General features: G+C 35.6%; 1 long non-coding RNA gene across 1 annotated transcript in view; it reads left to right on the plus strand.

Moving 5' to 3' along the window:
* LOC131490244 (uncharacterized) overlaps nt 1-27,025 on the plus strand; it is a 94,166-nt gene that overhangs the window by 25,060 nt on the left and 42,081 nt on the right. The window contains exon 3 of the long non-coding RNA XR_009251000.1: nt 2,709-2,809. This is a non-coding gene — a long non-coding RNA (uncharacterized LOC131490244). The remainder of the gene's footprint in view (nt 1-2,708; nt 2,810-27,025) is intronic.

The raw sequence follows: 27,025 nt of genomic DNA on the forward strand, positions 1-27,025 counted from the left end.
AACAGTGTAGGAAAGAAGAATATCTAAAGAACAGCAACAATAACAAAAACACAGATTTCCTTCAAAGAAGCCGCCATTGTATTGAGACGATTCTTACAGAAAATAACAATAAGGGCCAATGTAGTATTATCTTCAATGTGATTCAGCTGTCGGTGTGGAATCAATAACCCAGATATTGTCATAAAAACCGAGGACAAGGTGTAATTTCAGGCCCAAAAAATAATAACAGGCCAGGTATTTTCCATTCATACAAAATTCAGTTTCATAACAACTAAACATATTTCTGCAAAAAAGAAAGCGAACCCCAAAGGACAGTGTTACACATAAACAATGACAAGTCAATTACGAAAATTACAGGTGAATGAAATTTACAAGTAATTGAGGATCATTAAAAACATGGATCTAAAATATCACAAGAAAAAAAATACTTTCTAAAATGAGAGGGGTGTAATCAGAGGTAACATGTTCTAAGGTCCATGTGTTCTCCATAAGAAGGGTAGAAATATTGGTAAATTTTAGATTTAATTCAATTATGTGGATTGGAAAATAGACTCACTATCAAATAGAGATGGATTGTATAGCCTCATAATTAGTACAAAAGGAAAAATGAAATAAATAAAAGTTGTTAAATTTCATAGAAGAATAGAAAGACTAAGACGTAGCAAAGAAAACTCTCAATAAGTAAAAGATAGAAAATAAAATAGTAGAATTAATATGAAGTATATCAGTAAAAATGATAAATGTAAGTGAATTAAATAAAAATGATTGGTCCCGGGGCTCCTGGGTGGCTCAGTCAGTTAAGTGGCCAACTTCGGCTCGGGTCATGATCTCGCAGTCAGTGAGTTCAAGCCCCGCGTCGGGCTCTGTTCTGACAGCTCAGAGCCTGGAGCCTGTTTCAGATTCTGTGTCTCCCTCTCTCTGACTCTCCCCCGTATGCTCTGTCTCTCTCTGTCTCAAAAGTAAACAAACAAACAAACAAAAAAAAGATTGGTCCCTTAAAAGGCAAGAATTCCCAAGTAGGATTTTTAAAAATCCATCATTATGCTGTTTATAAATGTCACATTCAAACATAATGAGGCAGATATGTTGAAAGCAAATGGTGGCAAAAATGTGTCAGTCAAATATCAGTCAAAACAAAACAAAACAAACAACAATAAAAAACCTGAACAGGAAGAGTAATGAAAACAAAATAGACCTTTATTAAAAACAAACAAGGAATAACAAGAACTTATGTAATCTGGCCAAAGGAACCAAACACTAGGAGGATATTTCTGAAAATGGAGGCCTCAAAAACATAGCCCATGAAAACAAAGAGCAAAAAAGGTAAAGATACAAATGTACATGGCAACTTCATTTCTGAGGACTGTATACACTTTCCAAAAAGTATTACATATGTGTACAAGGAGACATGTATAAAGTTGTTCATGTTAACAGTGTTTGCACAGAATTGGAGACAACCTAACTGTTCACAAATAGGGAAATGGATAATGGAATAATGGTGTATTTGTAAAATGGGAAACTAAATTTTGGTAAAAAATGTAAGTAACACACTAGATCTCTATATCAGTACATGTAAATCTCAATAACAATGTTGTACAAAATTATGTTCATTATGATATCTGTTTAACTTTGAAACACATACTGTGTATTGTTCATGGATACATACATAGACAAGAAAAGACCAATAGCTTCAGAATGGTTGTTACCTATGAAGAAAGAATGAATTGTATTGGGGAAGAGGGACAAGCCATCAAATCCTCACTGAAACTTTTCATTGCATCTCACATCTGGACAGAAAGCATGAAGCTCTTTTATGGGCCTGCAGACTCAGAAAAATCTTACCTAATCAGAGAACTAAAGTTAAAACAAAAACCAAATTTCTTTAATCTCTGCTTTTCCTGAGATTAATCCAATTAAGCCAATGATGGGGACTCTAGCAGTAGTGAGTGAGTACCTCAAGATACATACATTATTACATCAACTTGCCTGGGGTATCAAACTGATAGCAAATTTACCCTATCAGGGACAATCCCACTTGGTTTGAAAGCACATTAACATTGAAATCCTTAGAAGTGAATTGATTACAAACCTAATCTAACATAGTTAATTTAAAGCACATTTAAAGGATAGTGAATGTGCTTTCATTTAGTGCTTGGCTTCAGCATCCTGGCAAAAAGAGAGAGAGAGAGAGAGAGAGAGAGAGAGAGAGAGAGAGCAGAATAAAAATGATGTAATCTCTAGTTCTTAGGCAACCAGCATGTTCCAGAAGGTTTTTGCCCTTAAGCTATTCTCAGTTTATCACAGTCCACATATTCTAATCAACACAAGTCCCTTGACAAATGAGGAGGAATGAGGACTGACCTACCCTTAAAGGTTTAAAGCTATTTCCTCATCTTTGAATAAAGCCTAAGGGCTAATGGTGTGGTAGAAAACAAATGGGATACTTTCAAAGTTTAGTGTTTCAAAAATGTGTCCCAATTAAAAAAATTAATTAAATGTGGCAGTACAGTGGTTGCCTACGTTTGCTCTACAAAAGCATCAACTGGCAAACATTTCAATCAGGTACATAAACAACCAGTAATTCTCATTTAACCAATGCTAATGTAGAGCTTTAGTAGAAAATTTTCGCAAGAGGTGGATTTTCCTGCTCACTCTAACTTTGTACTTTTAATTGGTTTTGTTTTGTTTTGTTTTGTTTTTTACTTTAGAGACCTTTTGGACCAACTGCATGTCCTTCATAATTTTGTAGAACGCAGAAGGAGGACATCTAATACAATTTTCTGTTGACATCTCTGTCCAATACTTACAGGTAAGAAGGCAGGGGTGGGGTGAAGGGAGGCGCTATCAGTATTCTACTGGGAAAGAGATTTGGTTATGAAGGCATTTTAACATTCAAAATGTCAGTAACCACAAGCTACTGCCAAATTGATAGAGAATATCATCAACACTGTTATTACAACAGCTTATCTTTTCACGTTCACATTATGTCAATTTTCTTTATCATCTGACCACCATATTTATCAAAAAATCATTTTATTCCGTTTGACTGTTACCCCGATGAGGCATGAACTACGTTTAACTTATTTCTTATCATATCCCCTGGCATTCCATATCTGTGGAAGTAAACAGAGAAAAAAGGGAAGGATCAGTCAGTAAAGGAGAGGAAGAGGAAAGGTGTTGTGAAGAAACACACTTGGTTCAATGATGGGCATGTTAAATTAGAAGGGCCTTATAGATATCTAAAAAAGATGAATTAGTAAGTGGTTTGCAATATATGTTAGAGCTCAGGAGAGAGCTCTATAAAATTGAGGGCCATAAGAACAGAGGTGGGAGCAGAAGCATAGAAATGAAATGGTCAGCCAAGAAAACTATGGCATGAGAAGCCACAAATACAAAATCTAGCAAATATCACTGTTTAATAGATATGTATAGGACAAGGAGAATATAAGGAATGTAGGAGAAAACTAATAAATAATTGTTCCATGGAAGACATGGGAGAAAGAATGCTGTATTTGTCATCTTGCAAAACAAAAGGCTACTCTAAGTTATTGGACCCAGGGCAGGAAAATATGGATGATGGTGGTAATGGTAAATAAATTGAAAATATGAATCTAAAAGGGAATTAAGGATGCCTTAAGAAAGAGTCTAAGAGTGGAGTCCCACAAAATGTTGTAGGCATAAGGCAATATGAGAGGAATGTAGAGGTCTTTCAGGCACAGTAATTCAGGCACATCATAAAGTTCATTCTATAAATTATGGGCTTCTCGACTTTTTGGAAGTTTCACTGTATGTAACAGGCATTTTGGCACGATAGAAATATTTCTATCTTGGGGCACCTGGGTGGCTCAGTCGGTTAAGCGGCCGACTTCGGCTCAGGTCACGATCTTACGGTCCGTGAGTTCGAGCCCCGCGTCGGGCTCTGTGCTGACAGCTCAGAGCCTGGAGCCTGTTTCAGATTCTGTGTCTCCCTCTCTCTGACCCTCCCCCATTCATGCTCTGTCTCCCTCTGTCTCAAAAATAAATAAATGTTAAAAAAAATTTTTTTTAAAAAGAAAAAAAAAAGAAATATTTCTATCTTATGCTGAAGGGCAAAAGAAATTTTATTTGACTAATGATAACTCACAGATAATTAATTAATGAACAAAAGAATGATTTATGAGAATGTTATCAATATTGGTTTGTTTCAGATTATTCATAAGACTATGCTTCTACTTCTATTTAATGTATTAAATGTATGTATTTACATGTGCAGTTGTGAGAAAAATGTATATTTAATTTCTCACTACTGCTCTGTGGAGAGGTCATGTAAAATTTAAATAGCAAGTATGATTTGAAGGATTGCAGTTCTTTTCAAGATGTGTCCTCATTTTCAAGAAAATAAGTTAAAAACTACTATAAGCTTCACCTTGGTGAAGCAAATACTGAATTTAAACAATTACAATTACTAGAAGGAGCCAACCTTTGCTGGTGTGTAGTTTACCTCATTCATATTCCTTTCCTTATTTTTCTATACATTTTTCCATAGGACCATTTTTAATTGAATAACTTTGACATGGAACATCGTATAAGTTTAAGGTGTACAGGATGGCATTCCTTCAATACATTTATATATTGTAATGATAGCTTATGTAGAGATATTTATCATATTGCATAATTGTAGTACAATATTATTACTTATATTCATTATATTGTGCATTAGATGTCTGTGGCTTATTTACTACTCATTACAGATTTGTACCCTTAAAACCATCACTCTTTTCCTCCCCTCCCAGCCCCTGGTAACAACCATTTTACTATCCTTTATAAAGGTTTAACTTTTAAGATTCCACATATAAGTGATAATTACACAGTACTTACCTTTCTCTGCTTACCTTGCTTAGCACAATGTGCTTAATTAAGGTCCATCCATGTTGTCACAAATGGAAGGTTATCTTTCCTTCTTACGGCTGAATGGAATGGAATACATTGTGTAAATGTACCACATATTTTTTATCCATTCATCCGTTGATGGGCATTTGGGTTGTCTCCACATTTTCACTTGTGAATAACGCTGCAATAAACACGAGAGTGCATATATCTCATAAAATCCCATGTTCATTTTCTTTGGGTACACCCAGAAGTGGAATTGCTGGATTGTATTCTAAATCTATTTTTAATTTTTTGAGGAAACTCCCTGTTGTTTTCAATAGTGGTTGGACCAATTTACATTCCCACCAACAATGTGTAACTGTTCCTTTTCACAACATCCTCACCGACACCAACAGGTCTCCTGTCTTCTTGATGATAACCATTCTAACAGGTGTGACATGATAGCTCATTGTGGTTTTGATTTGCATTTCCTTGATGATTTGTAATGTCGAGTATCTTTTAATGTGTCTATTGGACATTTTGATATCCTTTTGGAGGAATGTTTATTTAGTTCTCCATAAGTATAATATTAAAGTCACTTTTGTGCTACAAAAAAGTTTTAAATAATGCAACATAGTGATTATACTCTGTTTTCCCTTTCTATCACTAATCATTAAAGCAATTACATTTTTCCTAATCAAAATGACACACTAAGTAATGATCTATGCTGTGCTTCACTATACTTGGATGTTTACATTTTGCATCCCCTCACTGAACCTGTGCTTTCACCTTCTTACCCCCACCACACAACACTTCACTACGTCATCCAGGCACCTTTCTCTCCCATCTGAAAAACACCCTTCTTTATATCTCTGTTAACCAGTTGGATCTCTGGCCACAAACCTCTCATCCCTACTGCCTTCAATTAAACCTTTTTCAAACTCTTTCTGAGCTCATCCATCATGCTCTGTTGCTGTGCTTGGATGTCTCCTGAGGATACTAATCTTTCTCATGCTGTCCTCATATTTCCTTATTTTAGACCCCACATGGGACTTCTCAATTTCAAATACTACTTTCTAACAATAAAGTTACCACATTCTTCCTTTCTCTCATATTGAATCAGTCACCAGGTAATTACCTCCTCAAAAATTGTCATCAGCTTCCTTTGTCTTTTGAGCATGATGAATTTGAAGTGAAACATCCTATAAAGATTTCTAGAAGTTAGTTGGATCCATGGGTAAGGCATTCAGAAGGGAGATTTAACCTTATAATCTTAAGGCTCTCAAAAATGGGATTGCTCTTTCCTCAGTTTTCCTAACAGCAGTTATCTTTCTGACACATCAGTTCCAATCAAACTGTGCTGTTCACTGTTTCAGAAGCATGTGTCCCCTATTTTGTCTACAATGCTTTGTTCATGCCAACCCTTACTTCTTTCCACTCCTACCTCTATTGGAGCAATCTTTATGCTTAAATGACACCCTTTGATTATCTCAATGAGTAGAGTGATTTTTCTTTCTTCAAATTTTCTCTCATTGATTGTGATGCTCTCCATAAGCAAGAAAGGAAGGAAGGAAGGAAGGAAGGAAGGAAGGAAGGAAGGAAGGAAGGAAAGAGGGAAGGAGGGACACACACACCACACAGTATGTAATGTCTTACACCATAGCTATGTGTTCACAATGTCTCTGTTGTCCTATTAGATTAAAAACTGGAAAGCAGAGGCCATTTCTTTTGCACCTCTGTACCCCAAGAGGACACAGCTCTGTGATTTACCATACTAGATGCTTTCCAGTAGCTTTTTAAATCGTATTTCTATTTTTTAAATGTGTATTTATTTTTGAGGGAGAGACAGAGAGACAGATTGGGGAGGGGCAGAGAGAGAGGGAGACAGAGAATCTGAAGCAGGCTCTAGGCTCTGAGTTGACAGCACAGAGCCCAATGTGGGGTTCAAATTCACAGACTGTGAGAGCATGACCTGAGCCAAGTTGATTTCTTAACTAACTGAGCCAACCAGGCACCTCTAAATCATATTTCTAAACATGGAAAAATTAACAGGTCAAAAGGTCATAGTACTTTTTCTTCAAAATACATTTATTTTATTGATGAATCATCAATAAATGTATTTATTATGTATTCAGCATCTACTTCTAGCCAATAATGTCTTGTGTTGGAGATATAAAGTTGAAGGAGGCAATATGAAGTGGATTGTGATGGAAGTGCTTTCAGAGTTCTGGGTCTTTCCAGAAGGGGTATGCATATAAATCACACTGAAAATATAGGTGACTTTCTGGGGTGCCTGGGTGGCTCAGTTGGTTAAGCATCTAACTTCAGCTCAGGTTATGATCTCACAGTCTGTGAGTTCGAGCCTCGTGTCAGGCTCTGTGCTGACAGCTCAGAGCCTGGAGCCTGCTTCAGATTCTGTGTCTCCCTCTCTGTCTCTTCCCCTCTTGTGCTCTGTCTCTCTGTCTCACTCTCAAAAATAAATAAACATTAAATCTTTTTTAAAAGATTGTAGGTGACCTTCCAAAAGAAGCTGAGGTATGGAAAGCATAGTATACACTCAGAATTGGTAGAAGAATTCATATACACAGTGGAAAGTATACCGTTTGCTCATTTATTATATTTCTAATAATTTAACTCAACTAAACTGATAATATTAACTTTATATTTTTACTTCCTTAGAAGAATCTCACTATTTTTTTCTTTAAACTAACAGGAAGTCTTTCTGTTAGCTTTCATTAATGTTGGCAACTTTTTAAAACACATTTTTACTCCTCACAGTAGCTATTTCTAAAGTAAAGAAAATGCTAAGAACACTTGAGTTATATTTCTGTTAAAGCTACTCACACAAGGGCAACTAAAAATTGACATAGCCAGGGCGCCTGGGTGGCTCAGTCAGTTTAGCGTCTGACTTCGGCTCAGGTCATGATCTCGTGGTCCGTGGGTTCAAGCCCCACATCAGGCTCTGTGCTGACAGCTCAGAGCCTGGAGCCTGTTTCAGATTCTGTGTCTCCCTCTTTCTCTGACCCTCCCCTGTTCATGCTCTGTCTCTCTCTGTCTCAAAAATAAATAAATGTTAAAAAAATTTAAAAAAATAAAATAAAAATTGACATAGCCAATATAAGATTAATGTACATTAATGTACCAAATTTTATCTTTTATCTGCCTTTTTTATTTACTATTAATTTTTTTATGTTTTGTTTATTTTTTGTTTTTGAGAGACAAAGAGTGCAAGCATGGGAGGGCCAGAGAGAGGAGAGAGAGAAATCCCAAGCAGTTCTCCACACCGTCAGCACAGACCTCTAGGCAGGGCTTGAACACATGACCCTTGAGATGATCCATGAGATCATGATTTGTGAGATAGTAACCTGAGCCGACTCAAGAGATAGTAACCTGAGCTGACTCAAGCTGACACTCAACCAACTGAGCCACATAGACACCCCACCTAATTGCCTTCCAAAATCAGAGCAGTAGAATGCATGCATACTCCTAAAATTGGGATTAAATAATTTTTAATATGTGTTGCAACTTTTTTGACAAACATGAAGTTTATGGTTTAGTCCAAAAGAACTTCTTAACGGAGTCCCCAAAATGGTTCTGATAAAAAACTTGTTTATATGCTACATGAGAAAAATGTCACTTTAAAAACACTTTAGTGTTTTCTTCCATTTGTGAATCATTCTAGAATTAAATCCTGAATCTCTATGCACTTAAGTAAACGTTCAGTGTTGACAACATGAAGTCCAGGTGTCATTATCCCAAATACTGGATGAGAAAACTAAGATTCAGAAAGTTCATTGACTCCTGCAAGTTCACAAAGCTAATAAATCATTGAGCTGATACAGAAACGATGTCTTTAATTGCATATAATGTCAACTTCTAAGATCCTTGCTCTCCTGTTACAAACCTTACACTAAAATACTTTCCAAACTTCCATATTGCTTTTGAAAAAAGATCAATAATCTTCACCTAATGCAAATACACGGTTGTTCTCACTATTCAGCAAGCTCAAGCCTCTTCCAGCTGAGTTCCTTTCTGGTCGCCCATTTATTCTAAGGGTCTGTATGTATAGTATGACCCACGGGATAAGGTTCAGGCTATAGAGGTAGGCTGGACAATAGAAGAGCTAACAGAACCTGTTCAAGATAATAATGTTGAACAGTTAAAGTCTTCAGGATTCTTATAGAAGTAGAAATAGAGCATTTAGCACAGAACTGTAATCAATGTAATTTTAATATGGTTAATATTCAGAGTAGCAATAAGGTTAAAAGAAAAGAAATAGGAATAAGGCCAGTGGATTTTTCTTCTGAATAATCTGTGCCTGGTAAGTAGGATGTATTTTCTTAGAATGTATGTTTATATGGAAGAGTTTGAGGGATGGCTTATTTGGATTATGTATGGAGGGGCATAGATGGCCATACGATTAGTGAACTTACTTATTTATAAAACTGAAATGAATTGTCAGCTGTGTAAGCTAATCCTAGATATCCTTTGTAGGCTCTATAACCTAACAACTATTTTATTGATATAACTATCTGCTGAGCATGACTACATAAAAAGACAAATGCAAGAAACTGATAGATACAAATTTGTATTGACAAATTAATTGGGTTGACAGTTCAATGAGGAGGACCTTACAATAATAAACAGGGGAAATAAAGGTAAGCCCAAATACCCATAAGATAGGACCATTAAAGTACACATGACTGACAAAATCTGAAATTCTTTTAATGGTTATTAGGAGAGAGCACAGGTTAGAGCAGCCCCTTTTAGCTACGAAAGATGACATTTGTTCTGGGCCTTGAGGTAGCTATAGGATGATAAGATACTGATATGTAAGATAAAAGGCAAAGAGTCAGATTTTAAAATGTGTAAACTATATAAGTGGGTGTGAACAGATGAACTTGGTTGGATCCCTAAGAATGCACTGAAAGATAAGACTGAAAATACATTGTGGGAGCTATATTTGAAGGTCCTTGAGGACCACATTAAGGCATTTGGCCTGGATTTAGTAAGCATGGGGATCGGGATTTGGGGGGGGAAAGGAAAGCATGATTATAGTTAGAGCTTAAGAGTGATTTGTCAGCAGAAATGGAAATTATATTGGAACAGAAGCAGTGCTAAAAGTAGGGAAAATATCTAGGCAGCCATTACAAAACAGAAGATAACAAGCAATAGACCAGAGCTTTACTTCTGAACTCCTGCACCTTCAGCAAATCTCTTCCTAGTAGCTCTTATTTCTAAAAAAAAAAGTAACATCTGGATATAGCATAGCTACCATTTACCACACAGGTTTTCACCTGTAAGTGTATATAGGGATCACTGGGGGATCTTTTGAACAAGGCATGTTGAGGATCAGACCATCAGAAATTTGAATTAATATTCAAGGATAAGACTCACGAAGGTTTCAAAAACTCCCCAAACAATTTTGATGTAGGAGGCAGTGGGGTTGGAATCTAAAAACTGCTGCTTTAAAGAGTACAGGATTAAAAAAAAAAAAATTCTTCATTGCATCCTCCCAATAGGAAGCCTGACAGCCAGTTGCAAAAAGTTCTCAATTATGGAACCTCTGATCTACTCTATTTATAAGGAAAGTGGAAGTTAATTATAATAGTAACAAGTTATCAGCCCAACCATTGCTTATAATAAGCCCAACCATTGCTTATAATAAGCCAGTAAGAAAATATTCATAAATTGCAAAGTTTTGGCATTTTATAAAACACACTGCTCTTAAGAAAGAATCTCCTTGTTCGCAGTGGAAAAACCAATTTTTCTGTCATTTTTCTCTTTCTCTTTCTTCTCAGGAACACACAGAAAAATGTAAAGATGTACGACTTATAAATGGATAGTGTATACTTGTCACCAAAACTAATGAATGCATTTTAAATTTCATTTTAAAACAGTACTAGCAGGAAATGCCCCTGGTACTTCACTGCATCATGACCGACCTCACATAGTTCACCAAAAACACGTGTAGTCGACACCATCTACTCGGGCAGGATCCCCCATTCTCTCAGCTTCTGTGTGCTTTGCTTCCTTCATCCTACATCCTCAATTTTTGTTTGGAGGAATGTCCTTGAGCTATTAAAGCTGCTCTGCTCACAAGTGAGGGGAGACACAGGTACCTGGGAATTTAAGTGCCTCCAGGATAGCTCTTAACCAAAGATAGCTGGTATGCAGTTACAAAGCCCAGCTCCCTCTAATGAACTTGGGACAAATTCTGAGGTCTAATTTACATTCCAGAGCTTCCCTGAAGAATCAGGCTGAGACTAGTACTTTGCCTGCAACCTCACTTTTGGTTTCTTCCCATCTTGCATCTTGCTTTCCCCAATCCCATGTGGGTTTCTCCTGGGAGTACTGCCTTAACAAATAGCTTGTTCGGGAGCCTGGGTGGCTTAGTTCGTTAAGCGTCTGACTTCAGCTCAGGTCATGATTTCACAGTTTGTGTGTTCGAGTCCCACATCAGGCTGTGTGCTGATAGCCCAGAGCCTGGAGCCTGCTTCAGATTCTGTGTCTCCCTCTCTCTCTCTGCCCGTCCCCGGCTTACACTCTGTCTCTCTGTCTCTCAAAAATAAATAAACATTAAAAAAAATAATAATAGCTTGTAACTGATTCCTTATCTAGGCCTGTGAGTCTAGGAAACCCAGGCTAAGACACGATGTTTATGATCCTTCTAGTAGAAAAGCAATAAATAAAAAGACAAGCATATCAACATTTTGGTGTTTTGCTGTAAACAAGGAAGTCTTAGTCAGAAAGTGTCTCTGATCCTATATTGAAGAGCAAAGATTTATCAGTGAAGTTAAAATAGGAAGGTATGTTATTCTACCCAACCTACCCAACTCCAGAGTTGTTTTACCAGATACCAATTTTCCCTTATTTGCTTCTGCAGTTTAATAGTAAAGACAGATTTAGGAGTGCCTGGGTGGCTCAATCGGGTAAACATTCTACTCTCAGTTTCAGCTCAGGTCATAATCTCATGGTATTGTGAGTTCCAGCCCAACATCAGGCTCTGTGCTGACAGTGCAGAACCTGCTTGGGATTCTCTGTCTCCATCTCTCTGCTCCTCCCCCACTCGTGCTGTCTTTATCTCTCTAAAAATATATAAATAAATTTTAAAAAAAATATATTAAAGACAGATTTGGTAAAATCACATTTTGCCAAGTAAAACCAAAAATACCTTAATATTTTATTGTTTGTCAGGCTCATCATTTATCTATCCTGGAGTAATCACAATTGAGTACAGGAACACATTTTGAAAGGGAGGTAGTCAGAAGAGTCAGATAATGTTTGCAATTTTGTCTGCAACCTGTCTTTTTATTTAACACTGAATGAACTTAAAGTCTTCAGAGATGTCTCATCAAAGCTTGATAGAAGACTGTTGGTTTAACTCTTGATGGTACCATTTTTAGTAATTTTAGAAATCGATATACACAAATAAAGACTTGTCCACAGTATAAATAGCATTTATCAGGAAAATTGTGTCATCACACAATTGTAAATTCTAGAAATACCTATGCAGATCTTTTTGAAAATATGCAGTCTTTCAGAATATGCTCAAATTTTCACTTAAGTCTTCTCTCAAATACAATCACATTCCTAACTCTACCCATTGGTCTTATTCTGGTTAAGCCCGGAATTGATCCCTTACAAAAATATCTCAGAGCCTTAGACCTATTGACCTGCCTATGTTTTCTTTTTTTTTTTTTTTCTTTACACTTTACCATTTCTTTCTACTTCCTATGGATGTTTCTTGGTTGCTTACCTTCCAGACCTTAACTGTCATCCTGTGATGTAACTTTGTTGTTAATACCTACTTGGATAATTTGCTAACATTCCCCGAGTATACATCCAATTAAGGACTCCAGAAGCCACCCCTAGTATAAGATTAGAGCTTTATTCTCTCTAGTGCTATATTTGATAATCCTGGCAATATTTTCCATAACAAATTCACAATCAGACTTAGTTCCATTGCTTACAGCTCAAACCAGATCTCAAACTGAGATCCGTGGAATGCTAGTAGTACTTGAGCAAGTTAGAGGCAATGTGTGAAAAGGAAAATTGATCCCAATATAAAATCAATTTGAGGGCTGCCTGGTGGCTCCGGTGGTTAAGAGTCTGACTCTTGGTTTTGGCTCAGGTCATAATCTCTCAGTTTGTGAGTTCAAGCCTTGTGTGGGGCTCTACACAGTGGGGACCCTGCTTGGGCTTATCTCTCTCCCTCTCTGCCCTTCCCTGGCTCATATGTACTCTTTCTCTCTCTTTCCAAATAAATAAATAAAATAATAAAATAAAATAAAATAAAATAAAACAAAATGCATTTGAAAAATGTTAGTTCAAACAAAGTAAAACAGACTTTTAGAGGCAGAGTATTTCAAACACTGACTATAGTAATGCTCATTGCAAATCTTCAATAAAGAGATAGCATAAGCCTTACTTATATATTCTATTCAATAATCAAGCCCTTTCCTTATCCTTGACATCTTTATTGAGGTATAGTTGACCCAATAAAATGTACATATGTATACAACCATAAAATGATTGACATAATCAATTTGATGAAACTATCCATTATCTCCCAAAGTTCTTTGTATTTGTTATAATCCATTCTTCCCATCTCTGTAGCTGCCATGTCTCCAGGCAACCACCAATCTTTCTGGTATGTTTTATGTGGCATCCTAAAGGAAAGAGTGAATAGGAAATGGAAAATACATTTCCCTTTTAAGCTCTTGAAGGAGGTGGAGGAACGCTTTCAGAATGTAAAACGTATCTAGAAGTACAAAAAAAAAAAATAGGAAAGATGATGCTTTACATAGAACACAAAGAAAAAACATTACATGTACAAATAATTAAAAATTCAGATAAAATATGCAAAGGTAGAATGTAAGAAATTATAAAATTGCAACAGAAAAATATTTTCTGACTTAAAAGTGGATCTTGAGAGTAACTATTAAATATATTTATTGAACACCAGTTATACAAAAATTTCCCACCGAGAAATAACTAACACGGGTTTTGAATTACATAATAAAGTATAAACCCTACCAAACCCCAAGCAGGAAATAGACTTTGAAAACTTAGAAAACAAAATAAAATAAAAAGTAAATAAAAGTAAGTAAACCTTATCTTCTGCAACAGAATTCTATAGCGATTTGAATAATCCTTCATATATGAAGTAAATAAAAATATTTACACATATATCTTTAGGGAAAATAAAAAATACTTCCTGACTTGAAAAAAATATAATGCAATTAAGAGTTAAAAAAAGAAAATTCATAAGGTAAACATCAAAAGAAGTTTAGAGTTATCTTAACACAAATAATTCATATAGATATTATAGGAGTCCTTCTGGAACTCCAATAATCCACAAAGTTGTCCCTTGATGGTATTTCCTAGATTATGCTAGTGTTATTCACTCTCTTCATTCTTTTTTCTTTGTTTTCCTCTGACTGAATAATTTCAAAGTTCCTGTCTTCTATCTCACAGATTCTTTCTTCTTTTTGATTTATTGATGCTCTGTTTTATGTTTTTTTGTTTTTTCAATGTAATTCATTATCTTCTTTGGCTCTACAGTTTCTCTTTGATTCTTTTTCATGATTTTTATCTGTTAAATTTCTCATTTTGTTCATACATCATTTTCCTGATTTTATTGAATTGCCTTTCTGTATTTTCTTGTAGCTCACTGATTTCCTTAAAACAGTTATTTTGAATTATTTGTGAGGTATTTACCTCATAAATAAATAAATAAATAAATAAACCTTTCCTTATATTTGAGTAGTTTTCAGCCATTGTGTCTTAAATTTTTTTTTTCTGTTCCTATCTCCTTCTTTTTTTAAGGATAAAATGGCTGAAAACATTCAAATATTAGGAAATGTTTGGATATCCAAATTCATGAAACTCACAGGTAATCAAGTAAAATTAATTAAAAAGATTCTCTCCAAGACATGTTATAATGCAACTGTCAAAAGTTAAAGGCAAAGAAAGAATCTGAAGAGAATCAAGAGAAGAAAAGCTTGTAACTTACAAAAGAACACCCATAAGGCTATCAGAAGATTTCTCAGCAGAAATCTTATAAGTCAGGAGGGTAGGGCAATACATTCAGTGATTAAAGAGAAAAGAAATAGCTGACCAAGAATACTTTATCCAACAAAGCTGTCCTTCAGAAATGAAAAAGAGATAAAGAATTTCCTAAACAAAAGCTGAGAAGATAATGGCATTTTTTTCACTGTAATAGAAAACAGAATCTTAAAATTTGTGTGGAATCACAAAGACCCATAATAGCTAAAGCAATTCTGAGAAAAATAAGAAAACTGGAGGCATCACGCTAGCTATAGTAATGAAAAGAGTATAATATTTACATTAAAATAGACACACAGACCAATGAAACAGAACCAATAGCTCAGAAACAAATGCTTGCATATACAGTTAATTAAAATTTGACAAAGGGACCAAAAATCTTCATTGGGGAAAGGATAGTTCTCTCCAATAAATTGTGTTGGGAAAACTAGACAACACAGGCAGAGGAATGAAGTTGGACCCATACCTTACCCCACTTACAAAAATTAACTTGAAGTGGATTAAAGACTTAAACATAAGATCTGAAACTGAAATTCTAGAAGAAAACATAGGAAATAAGTTCCTTGACATTTATCTTGGCAACAACCTTTTGGATATGACACTAAAAGCACAAGCAGCAAAAGCAAAAATTAGTAAATGGCACTACATCATACAAAAAAGCTTCTACATAGTAAAAGTCACAATCAACAAAAAGAAGAGTCAGTGTATAGAATGGGAAAAAATATTTACAAATCACATATCCGATAAGGGGTTTTAATATCCAAAATATATATATATATAAAAAAAACCTCATACAACTCAATTGCAAAACTGCAAATAATTTGATTCAAAAAAAAAAAATGGGCAGAGAATCTGAATACAAATTTTTCCAAAAGAATACTTCCAAATGGTGACATGTACGTTAAAAGGTGCTCAGAATCACTAATCATTGGGGAAATGCAAATCAAAGCCACAATGTGATATCACCTCATACCTGCTAGAATGCCCATCATTAAGAAGACAAAAGGATAACAAGTATAGGAGAGGATATGGAGAAAAGGGAACCATTGTGCACCGTTGTTGTGAATGTAACTTAGACTACCCTATGGAAAATAGTACGGAGGTTCATCAAAAAATCAAAAATAAAACCACCATATGATTGATTCAGCAATCCCACTTTTGGGTATATATCCGAAGGAGATAAAAACAGGATATCAAGGCATAAGGATACATTGTGACCCTGCTTGAGCCCACAAGTCATCCTTAATCTGCATGGATCAGGGAATGAATTTATGGAGGCGGTTTGTTGGGTGGAATGGGGAAAACGAGAAAACTCACATAAGCCAGGTGGCCAGGTAGAGAGGGGGACTCTGCGCTTTATCTGTCTTTGGACTGCCAACGCATACGTAAGAAGGCAGTTTCTAAAACAGGAATAAACTCTCTGTTCCAAAACTATCTCTCTCTGCCCAAAGCCAAACACTGTCCAGAAAATTTAATACTTAACATAAAAAAGAAATTTTACAATGTATCCAAATAATTAGATTTATATCCAAAACTAAGGAATTGATCAGTAATAACAATGTTGGATAAGGACTCAACTCTCTCACAGTGCCAACATATGCAGACCTTTCCATATAAGGGCAAGGAAGAAAAGGGGAAAAAATCAGTAATATAAAAACACTCAGCATGGGAAAGAATAGGATAAAATGAGAATTGAGAGCAAATAATGCTTTATAAAAACAGTCATTATAAGAAAAAGAAAAGAATTCTTTTGGGAAAAATTAGAAAGCATGTTGCATCTGTAAATCTAGAACTGGCTCTTATAAAAATGGGGCAATAACAAAACGAGGGAGTTCTTGGAGATGCAAATCATATTGCAAGGCTGTTATTTTGTTTTTAAAGAAGTGAATAATAGATTGAATTAGCCAGGATAGAAAATTATTACATCAAAAGAGAATCCCAGGAAATTCTCTGAACTTAGAAGAATAATTAAAGGCGAACAGATGGAAGTTAGGAATTAAATAAAAGAGATGGGGAGAGCTAATTTGGGAAATCTTATATATAAGAGTCCATATGGGGTAAATACGAAAAAAAAAAAAAAACAGAAGAAATAAAGAAAAATATGTTTTAAAAAATTCCCAGTATAAGAGACTCAAATTTATATGTAGAAACACCTCACTAAGTACCTGGAAAATAAGTCATAGCCTTGTAACATTTCAAATTAAAGGGTGAGAAAAATTAGTGTACAATCTTCCAGACAAAAAAATTAGGTTGTTTTTGAAGAGAAAATACTTCAAGACTAATTATCTACAAAAGTAAATGCTAGAAGACATGGGACAATTTCAAGTTTCTACGGACTTAGAAAGTGTGTCACTCACAGTCTTTCTAATGAAGAAAATATGTGTAAGAAAATAATTATATTTTCATGTCTTTGATTAATACTTCATCTGCTTGTGGCCCAACTGGACCTTCTCTTCTGTGAAGTGTCTGGACAAAACTCTTCCCAATACTATTAGATTTTTGCCTTTTTCTTATACAGATTCACTGAAGTTCATATATTCTGAAAATGTTTTGTATGTGTTGCAAATATGGTATGACTTTACACTGCTTTTGTTGTACGCTTTGATATATAGAAATTATTTTGGGGGGGAATTGTTTTAACTTGATTTCAGTAATTCTTTTCCTCATGAATTTTTGTTTTGTTTTGTTGCCCAGTTAATACATCCATTTCTTTTTGAAGGTTGTGAGTGAAAATATTCTCCTATAGGTTGTATACAGGTTGTTCTTTCATATTTAGGTTTTCAGTCTACCTGGAACTTATATTTGTCATGGTAAAAAAAAATTAAATCCTCCCCTTACATTGATGTAATCACTCATTCCAGAACATGGCAAAAGTAACTCTTTCCATTTGATCCACTTACATAAAGTTGTGTGTGTGTGCGTGCATGCACACACAATTATCTTTGATGTCTGTTTTCTGCTTTGTCTATCTTTACATAAATACCACACTCTTTTGATCATGATGATTTTATCCTAAGTCATGATACCTTTGAAAGACAAGTCTCACCATATGTTCTTTAAAATCATCCCGTATACTCTACTTTCTTTCCATTTCATATAAACTTTGCATTAAAATTATCGATTTAGGAGTGCCTGGGTAACTCAGTTGGTTAAATGTCCAACTCTTGACTTTGGCTCAAGTCATGATCACATAGTTTGTGAAATTGAGCCCTGCATCGGGGTCTGCACTTGACAGCATGGAGCCTGTTTGAATTCTCTGTCTCTCAGCCCCTCCCCTGCTTGTACACATGCTTTGTCTCTCTCTGTCTCTCTGTCTCTCTCTCTCAAAATTAAATAAACATTTAGAAATTAAAAAAATAAATAAAATTATCAAGTTAAATGCACACATATTGGATTTTGATTAGAACTGCATTGCATCTATAGATCAACTTTGAGAGAATTTATATTTTTGGATTATTGAGTATTTTAAGCTATGAATCTGGTATATTCCTGATTTATTACATTTAAATTTTTTCTCAATTAAATTGTTTTTTATTTTCAAAAGAATTATACAACTTTTATACAATAAATTTTTGTCTGGCTTTTGTACAATAAATTCCTAGATAGCTTGTATTTTTTTTCATTTGAAGTGGGATTTAAGTTTTCTTACTATTTTTTAACTTCAGGTAAATTTGTATGTAATGATTTTGATTTCTAGTTATTAAATCTGTATTCAACACTCTGATTCCTTGCTATACATTCTGATAATTTATCTGTGTATTCTATGACATTATTTTTAATTCACATTGACATGATCTGCCAACATTGACAGGTTTTTGGTTGTGTGTTGTTTGTTTGTTTGTTTGTTTTTCCCAGCCCACATACAGTTTTTTTCTTTGCCTCTCTGCACTGAACACCAAAAATTGAAAATGTTGTGATAACAGTAACCTATTTCTTGTTTCTAATTTTAAAGGAAATACTTTCAACATTTCACCATGACATATTTTGTTTACTGTGTTTTATGTAGATAGCTTTATAAGACTAAAGGGTAAAGTATTAAAACATTTCTTCAAAGTAACACAGAAGCTAAAAAAACAAACAATGAATTATGAACAATCATATTTCTGCCAGAGGAGAAAAGGTATATAAAACCTATATAATTGCTCTAGTTACAACTTTAAACAATAGATTATTGAAAACTATTCTTTTACTTATAGCTTCTAATTATTTCTTTTCTTAAATGGGGTGACATACCTCTAATGAGCATAACTGCCCAGTATAAGTTACAGTGGCTTGAATACATTTTCCAAAAAACATTTGTCAAAACCTCATAATGATTTATTTCTGTTCAAAGTTAGATCATTTAATCTCTTGCATTTCAAATTCTTACCTCTATGTAGGTGGGTCCTACCACTATAATAAGAGTTGAGAATATGCAGAAAAGCAGCAATGTATGCTACTCACAAATTCTGACATCCTCCTTCGGAAATTAACATTTCATATACCTACTAATTACAAATACTGTGAAGGCATAATTTTATGTTTAAATATTTACAAGATATTGGGTGCAGTTTAGAGCCTAAGATTATGCAAAGACTGTGCAACCTATTCGAATGAAAGAAAAAAAAATATTTCAAATTAAAATTTTTGATCCTCAAGAAGAACTTAAGTATATGTGATCTCTAAAGAAAAGACATTATGAGAAGTACAGATTATGAGAAGTAGAGATTCTATTTACTTGGTTAAAAAATGCATATTTGAATGTGCAACTACTAATCATGTAAGTGGTGATTATGTTATAATTTATATCTTTAAAAATGTATAAGCAAAAGCTACTTCCATTAAGATGATTCTTTAGAAAACAGCAAGAAGCACTTCTGTTATTTCCCGTTGTTATTTCTATGTTTGAAATGTTCATAAAGCAGAATCAAATTAGTCAGTTATATGAAAGCAAATAAAAATTAGATTTTTTGGTAAAGAAAAAGAATTTGCTTCCACCTACTTGATTTCTTAATTCAGCTCCTAGGATATTCCCTTGTACTGGATTACTTTCCCATGAATATCATTGATAATGCCCGTTGATTGTTTACAACATTCCCACCTCGGTTTTCAATTTGAGATAGAATAAGTTTCTATTTCTTATAAGTAAAGCAAAGTGCTGTAGGCAGAACATCATTTACAATACCTAAATCATCTGCCATATAAATATGATTTTAATGGTGCCATGGAAACAGAATGCTTATTTAGATTAAAAATATATGGAAGATGCATTTTCAATGATCGTGCGAGGAAATAATGGCATAGTATCTAGTCAAACATGATCTTAAGATAGTCATATCTCATACTTTAATTTTAGACATGTAAATAGTAGTATTTGTTAGAAGGAAACACACATAGAGTGTGATAGAAGCCAATTGAGTTCATTTATTCTACCTGGGTTTATTAAACCCCAAAAGCTTTTTTAAAATTCCAATGTCCTAATTATCTTCCTGCAACTCTCTACTATCTTTGACTGTTGATCTGAAATCCTGAATTATAATTACTATATCCAGAGTCCTTACCGACTTTTAGGTTTGTTTAGATTCTTTTCAATATTAATATCAAAAGTGCCTTCTTGAAGTTACTAATATCTTCTTAAAATTACAGGTATCCACTCCACATTCCTTTTTGTAGCTCAAGCAGCCAATATTGACAGCTATCTTTTTTTCCCTCATCAAGAGTTCTCAACATGACATTCTCAAGTAGCATCCTGTACCAGTTTTCTCTTGATTATTGTCAACATATTTGGTGACCATTGCTCTTCTCTAATAAGTTAATAATAGTTTAAAATAGTGCGTGATTTATAGTGAGCATTCAATCAATTTTAGTTATAATTATTAGTAGTAGCAGAAATTTCTTCCCTTTTAATAAAGATTAGTGTCCTTTAGTCGCAGACACTTCACCTATTTAGACTTTCAAGTCACAAATAAATCCATGACTACCATCCTGCTTCCTCACTGGAATGCCTATTCCATTGTTACATATTCCCACTCATTAATAATAAATAAATCAAGAACAGCAATTGCGGGGCGCCTGGGCGGCTCAGTCGGTTGGGCGTCCCACTTCAGCTCAGGTTATGATCTTGCAGTCTGTGAATTCAAGCCCTGCGTGGGGCTCTGTGCTGACAGCTCAGAGCCTGGAGTCTGCTCCAGATTCTGTGTCTCCCTCTCTCTCTTCCCCTCCCCTGTTCATGCTCTCTCTCTCTCTCTCTGTCAAAAATAAATAAACATTAAAAAAAATTAAAAAGAAAAAGAACAGCAAATGCATTTATTAAGTTAAATTTAACTCCCTGTGAATTTCTGTACATTGGTTCTATTTATAGCCTCCGGACTTGTGTGTGTTAGGCTAAGTACTCCCTTTTTCACATAATACATCTTCCTCTATTTAAAGACAGGCATCATGATACCTCTGAATCTTCTCCAATCTAAACACTGACAGTCCATATATATTTTCTCATTGCTTGTAAGAGATAAAATTGACAAGACAAAAATTTGTCAGATTGTCTGCTTTCAAAAAAGAAAAAAATGAAGCTCCTGCATGGATTTCCTCAATCGCTGTCAAACCTTGTCTCTTAAGGAAGTATCGTGCATGTTCTTTTCTGTTAGTCTACTACTTTGTCCCTTATTCCTACACTTATGTCGCTTTCATTGTCACCCAAATTTCTCCATTTGCTTCTATCATCTGGATTTTTAAACAAATATTCAGACTTGTTAATGTTCTTCTATTATTTTCTCCAAAACTACTAGTCTCCTTTTCCATAATAGCCTTTTTCTAAAATTGCTGGTCATATACATAGCTTTCTCAAATAGCCTGTAGTTTGAATTTAATCCCATTAATTTCTTTCCTCTATCTTTTCCCCATTTCAATGTAAAAATATTTCAATTGAATGGCATATTTTCTTTTCAAATACATTCTACTTCAAGGTAGATTATGACTCTTGGTTATTATGGGAATTCTGGGATTCCATAGGTCAGGCCTCGTTTTCTGAAACACAATACGTGAATTCAACTAAAGCATGATGGAGCAACAAAACCTTCTAAGGTGACAGTATTTCACTTTACCCACCTCAGTGCTATAAGTGACTTCCACTGAACAGGTAGTATTTGTAAACTCAGCTGCAAGAGTCCAAAGAAATGATAAGTATGGTACTAGTAATTTGAGTCAAGCAGGTGTGCTTCATTTCAAAACAACCAAATACAAGGAATCTTGAAGCTGCGAATAGGTTGATTTTCCTTTTGAATTTAGAACTGAATTATTTGGAATCTGTTAGGAATTTCTCCAAAGGAATCATTCTTGTATGTGGCAGCTTGTTTCTGCAAATCAGCTCACAGTTTGCATTTAACCTATTTTATAAAGTAGCCCTGTAACATTTCAAAGAGCAATAATAAAACTTTTTTAAGTTGTCCAGTAACAAATTTAGTGAATAAATTAAAGCAAGAAAATAATAATTGTCTTATTTACCTTAAAGGTTAATATTGAAGGAAAAGATTAAGGTTGGTCCATTTTGCTGGTGACTTTGTATAGTATATATATATATATATATATATATATATATATAAAACTTAAGCCATAGAGCCTATCTTTGAGGCATGCTTATTGAACGTGGAAATCATTGAGTCAAGCAGGGCAGCTTAGCAAAAGGAGGACTATGGGCCCATCTAAAACCAGACGTAGCACAGTCCATCCTCATCTGTTGAGACAGTGTAAGAACAGAGGCTTGGAAGTGTATTATTTCAGAATGGTAGGGAGATATAAATAATGGCATGTAAGGAATCTATGTGGTAGCAAGAGAATTAGAATGGGAAGAGAGGAAAAGTCCACCAACCCTACCCATTCATGGGCAATTTTACAGGGTGCCCTAGTATGTACGATTAAAGCTCCATGGAAAATTGACACACAGTTTAAGGGAGGGTTCTCCAGAGCCCAGAATCAGTGTCAGAGTATTGAGTGAGAACATGAGTAACAAAGGTTACAGACGGAAGAGTCGAACCTCAAACTCCAAGCAGCTGTGCCACTTACCAGAGGGTGGACAAAACCATTGCTGTTACCAAATGAGGTGGCCTCTCTCACTAATAAGATCCCAACAACTGACTGTAACATGGGAAGTAAAAACACAGTTTTACAAAGCATAGAGGTAGTGTGTTATTTATGAAAGGGGAGCGGAGGGGAGGACGATAGCCCAAGGTCCAGAGCTAACTTTTAGAAGCTTGTGACAATGGGCATATTTCCCACTCCCTGATCCTTCCAAAATTGCACCTAATTCACTCACTTGTGTAATCTATGGAGCTATGGGATTCAAGGCTGACAACAGAAGTGAAAATGTTTATTGTAAATTGCAAACCGCTATAAAAAGATAAAGTCATTGAAGAACAAAGTTCAAATTTCTAATGACCTCATTTGATATATTTTATTTTTTTGATGTTTATTTATTTTTGAGAGAGAACATGCACAAGCATGCATGTGCACATGTATAGGCAGAGAAGGGTCAAAGAGGCAGAGAATCCCAGACTATGTGCTGACAGGGTGGGCCTCAAACTCATGAACCCTGATATTGTGACCTGAGCCAAAATTAAGAGGTGGTTGCTTAACCAACTGAGCCACCCCTCACTTGATATTTTTTAAACAGTGAGTTTCTTTGCTCACTTAAAATACAAATCAATTTATTAAAACATTAATTATTTACATATATACTTTAGGCATACATCTATTCCATAGGGTAGGAGTTATGACTGAAATTACATAAAAGACTGATATTCATGATTTTTTTTAAATGTGCACTTATTAATCTAAAGCATTCCTAATTTAAACCTCATTGTTTTAGATACTAAATATCAAACATATTTATTAGGTTGCTTTTTCCAGCTCCTCAATGATTAGGCTCCACTTAATATCCTACTTGTCGGGGCACCTGGATGGCTCAGTCAGTTAAGCTTCCAACTTCTGATTTCGGCTCAGGTCATGATCTCCTGGTTTGTGGGCTCGAGCCCCCAGTCAGGCTCTGTGCTGACAGTGCAGAGCCTACTTGGGATTCTCTCTTCATCTCTCTGCCCCTCCCCTGCTTGCATGTGTGCCCATGAATGCGCGCTCTCTCTCTCAAAAATGAATAAACATTAAAAAAAATCCCTACTTGTAGGCCAGTTTGGACTCAGTTTCTGAACTCTTACTGACTAACGCAGGAAGCAGCCCCAGGACATGAGTATCTCACTTAGAGGGCTTGGCATTCTGCCCCCTCCATCTCCATCCTGTGTGTGGTTTTTCGGGCACAAGGCTCCCTGACTCTCAGCTCTCCGTTTCCGAGGAGCTCATGGCTCCCATTTGCTGAGACTTTCTCTCAACCCCTGTTGCAAATTCAATCTCAATCACCTGCATCGAGCACAGTATGTAGTATAGAGCCCTCAGTAACTGCCCACATGCTTACCATTTTCCATCCCACCCTCTGACGAGGACTAAAACCCTACCTGGTAGCCAAACACCTTCTCTAGAGACTCATATTTTACCTTGAAACCTAAGCTTTAGTCTTTTTTTCCTTGCACACATTTCTTGGCTGTTTACTTGGAAGGCAGTAAATGATAGCATGACCTAGATTTCTGATGCTGTGTGAAATCCCTGCTTTTCCATCAGGCTGTAGCTAATATTTTCTTCTATATTGACCAAACTTTATAAAAATTAGAGTCCATTCATGTGTTCACTTGTTTGAAATTCCACTGTCAGCATCAGTTTCAATTCCCTCAATCTCTTGACAGATCTAACACCAACGCCTCCAACCCACCCTCCTAGACTTTTCAAATTGCCATGCTTCTATAACAAGTCATTAGAAACAATATTTAATTCCAATCCAATGCAAAAGATACATATATATATATACATGTATATGTCTATATACATATTCATACACATATGTACATATAAATACATATATTGTATATATACACATATGCGTATATTTTTATATTTGCATATAGTCTTTTCTTTCCTTACACATTAAAACTCAAAGGATATATATTGTGCTATAACTACTATTTAAGAAAAAGCCAAGATTTATAAATAACAATTTTAAAAATCTATTGACCCTTAGAAGAGTTCTTGGAAGGAGACCAAGCACAAGTCCACACAAAGCATAGAAATAACCAATGCTATCTGCTTGTCATTTTTATAATAACTAGAGTTGATTGAATGTGCTCTTGCAAGGTGACAATAATGGCACATTTTCACAAAGGGCAAACACATGTAAAATGGTTAGTCCAAAATTTGTGAAGTTTAGTTCTTCATTTTTATGTTAGATACACATAAAAATTTCGAAATGCCGTAACTTCTCCTTTAAAAGTACTTTAAAGGGGCGCCTGGGTGGCGCAGTCGGTTAAGCGTCCGACTTCAGCCAGATCACGATCTCGCGGTCCGTGAGTTCGAGCCCCGCGTCAGGCTCTGGGCTGATGGCTCGGAGCCTGGAGCCTGTTTCCGATTCTGTGTCTCCCTCTCTCTCTGCCCCTCCCCCGTTCATGCTCTGTCTCTCCCTGTCCCAAAAATAAATAAAAAACGTTGAAAAAAAAAAAAAATAAATAAAAGTACTTTAAAGGCAAAGGTTAACTATTTTGTTCACAAATGCAACGTCATAAGAATAAAAGCCTCTTGACTATTTTACGTAGACTTAGTTATATGTTGCATAGCCCAAGATCTCTATTAGTCCATGAAGTTAATCTGCATTGTTTTAATTTTTTTTTCCAACGTTTTTTATTTATTTTTGGGACAGAGAGAGACAGAGCATGAACGGGGGAGGGGCAGAGAGAGAGGGAGACACAGAATCGGAAACAGGCTCCAGGCTCCGAGCCATCCGCCCAGAGCCTGACGCGGGGCTCGAACTCACGGACTGCGAGATCGTGACCTGGCTGAAGTCGGACGCTTAACCGACTGCGCCACCCAGGCGCCCCTAATCTGCATTGTTTTAAAAATAAATAACTGCCAATGTTTACAGCAGCGCCTTCAACAATAGCCAAGTTATGAAAAGAGCTCAAATGTCCATCAACTGATGAATGGATAAAGAAGATTTGGTTTATATATACAATGGACTACTACTTGGCGATGAGAAAGAATGAAATTCTGCCATTTGCAACAATGTGGATGGAAATGGAGGGTATTATTTTTTTTTTTTTTTTTTTTCAACGTTTTTTATTTTTATTTTTGGGACAGAGAGAGAGACAGAGCATGAACGGGGGAGGGGCAGAGAGAGAGGGAGACACAGAGTCGGAAACAGGCTCCAGGCTCCGAGCCATCAGCCCAGAGCCTGACGCGGGGCTCGAACTCACGGACCGCGAGATCGTGACCTGGCTGAAGTCGGACGCTTAACCGACTGCGCCACCCAGGCGCCCCGAAATGGAGGGTATTATGCTAAGTGAAATAAGTTAGAGAAAGACAGATATATGTTTTCACTCATATGTGGAACTTGAGAAACTTAACAGAAGACCATGGGGGAATGGAAGGGGAAAAAATAGTTTCAAACATAGAGAGAGGCAAACCGTAAGAGACTCAAATACAGAGAACAAACTGAGGGTTGATGGGGAGGGTGGGGGAGAAAGGAAAATAGGTGATGGGCATTGAGGAGGGCTCTTGTTGGGATGAGCACTGGATGTTGTATGTAAGTGATGAATCACGGAATCTACCCCTGAAACCAAAAGCACACTGTATACGCTGTATGTTAGCTAACTTGACAATAAATTATATTTAAAAATAAAAGTGTGAACAATAGGATTGTGAACCCCCAAGAAGAGGAGAAGTAAAAATGCATATCACTAGCATATAGAAAAAAATTAATAAGAAAACACACACACTAAATAAATAAATGCATACATAAATAAAAACTGCCACATATTTAAGCAATAAGTTCAGCAGCAAAAGCAAGCAGAAAAATTGTTGGAGAACACGAAAACCACTGTGTCCCAATGTGGCAACAGCAGTGATTTAAGAAATGGTTCTGTTAATCTGGAGGCCTCTAAAGATGCAGCTGAAACTTATCTTCTGGAAGACAGAGTGTGAGGCATGTCACAATAAGGTAACAGAGAGAGGCAGGGCCCGTGTTGACCTGGACAATGCATGC

This window comes from Neofelis nebulosa, chromosome 11 (assembly GCF_028018385.1).
Source record: "Neofelis nebulosa isolate mNeoNeb1 chromosome 11, mNeoNeb1.pri, whole genome shotgun sequence".
Taxonomy (NCBI): Eukaryota; Metazoa; Chordata; class Mammalia; order Carnivora; family Felidae; genus Neofelis; species Neofelis nebulosa.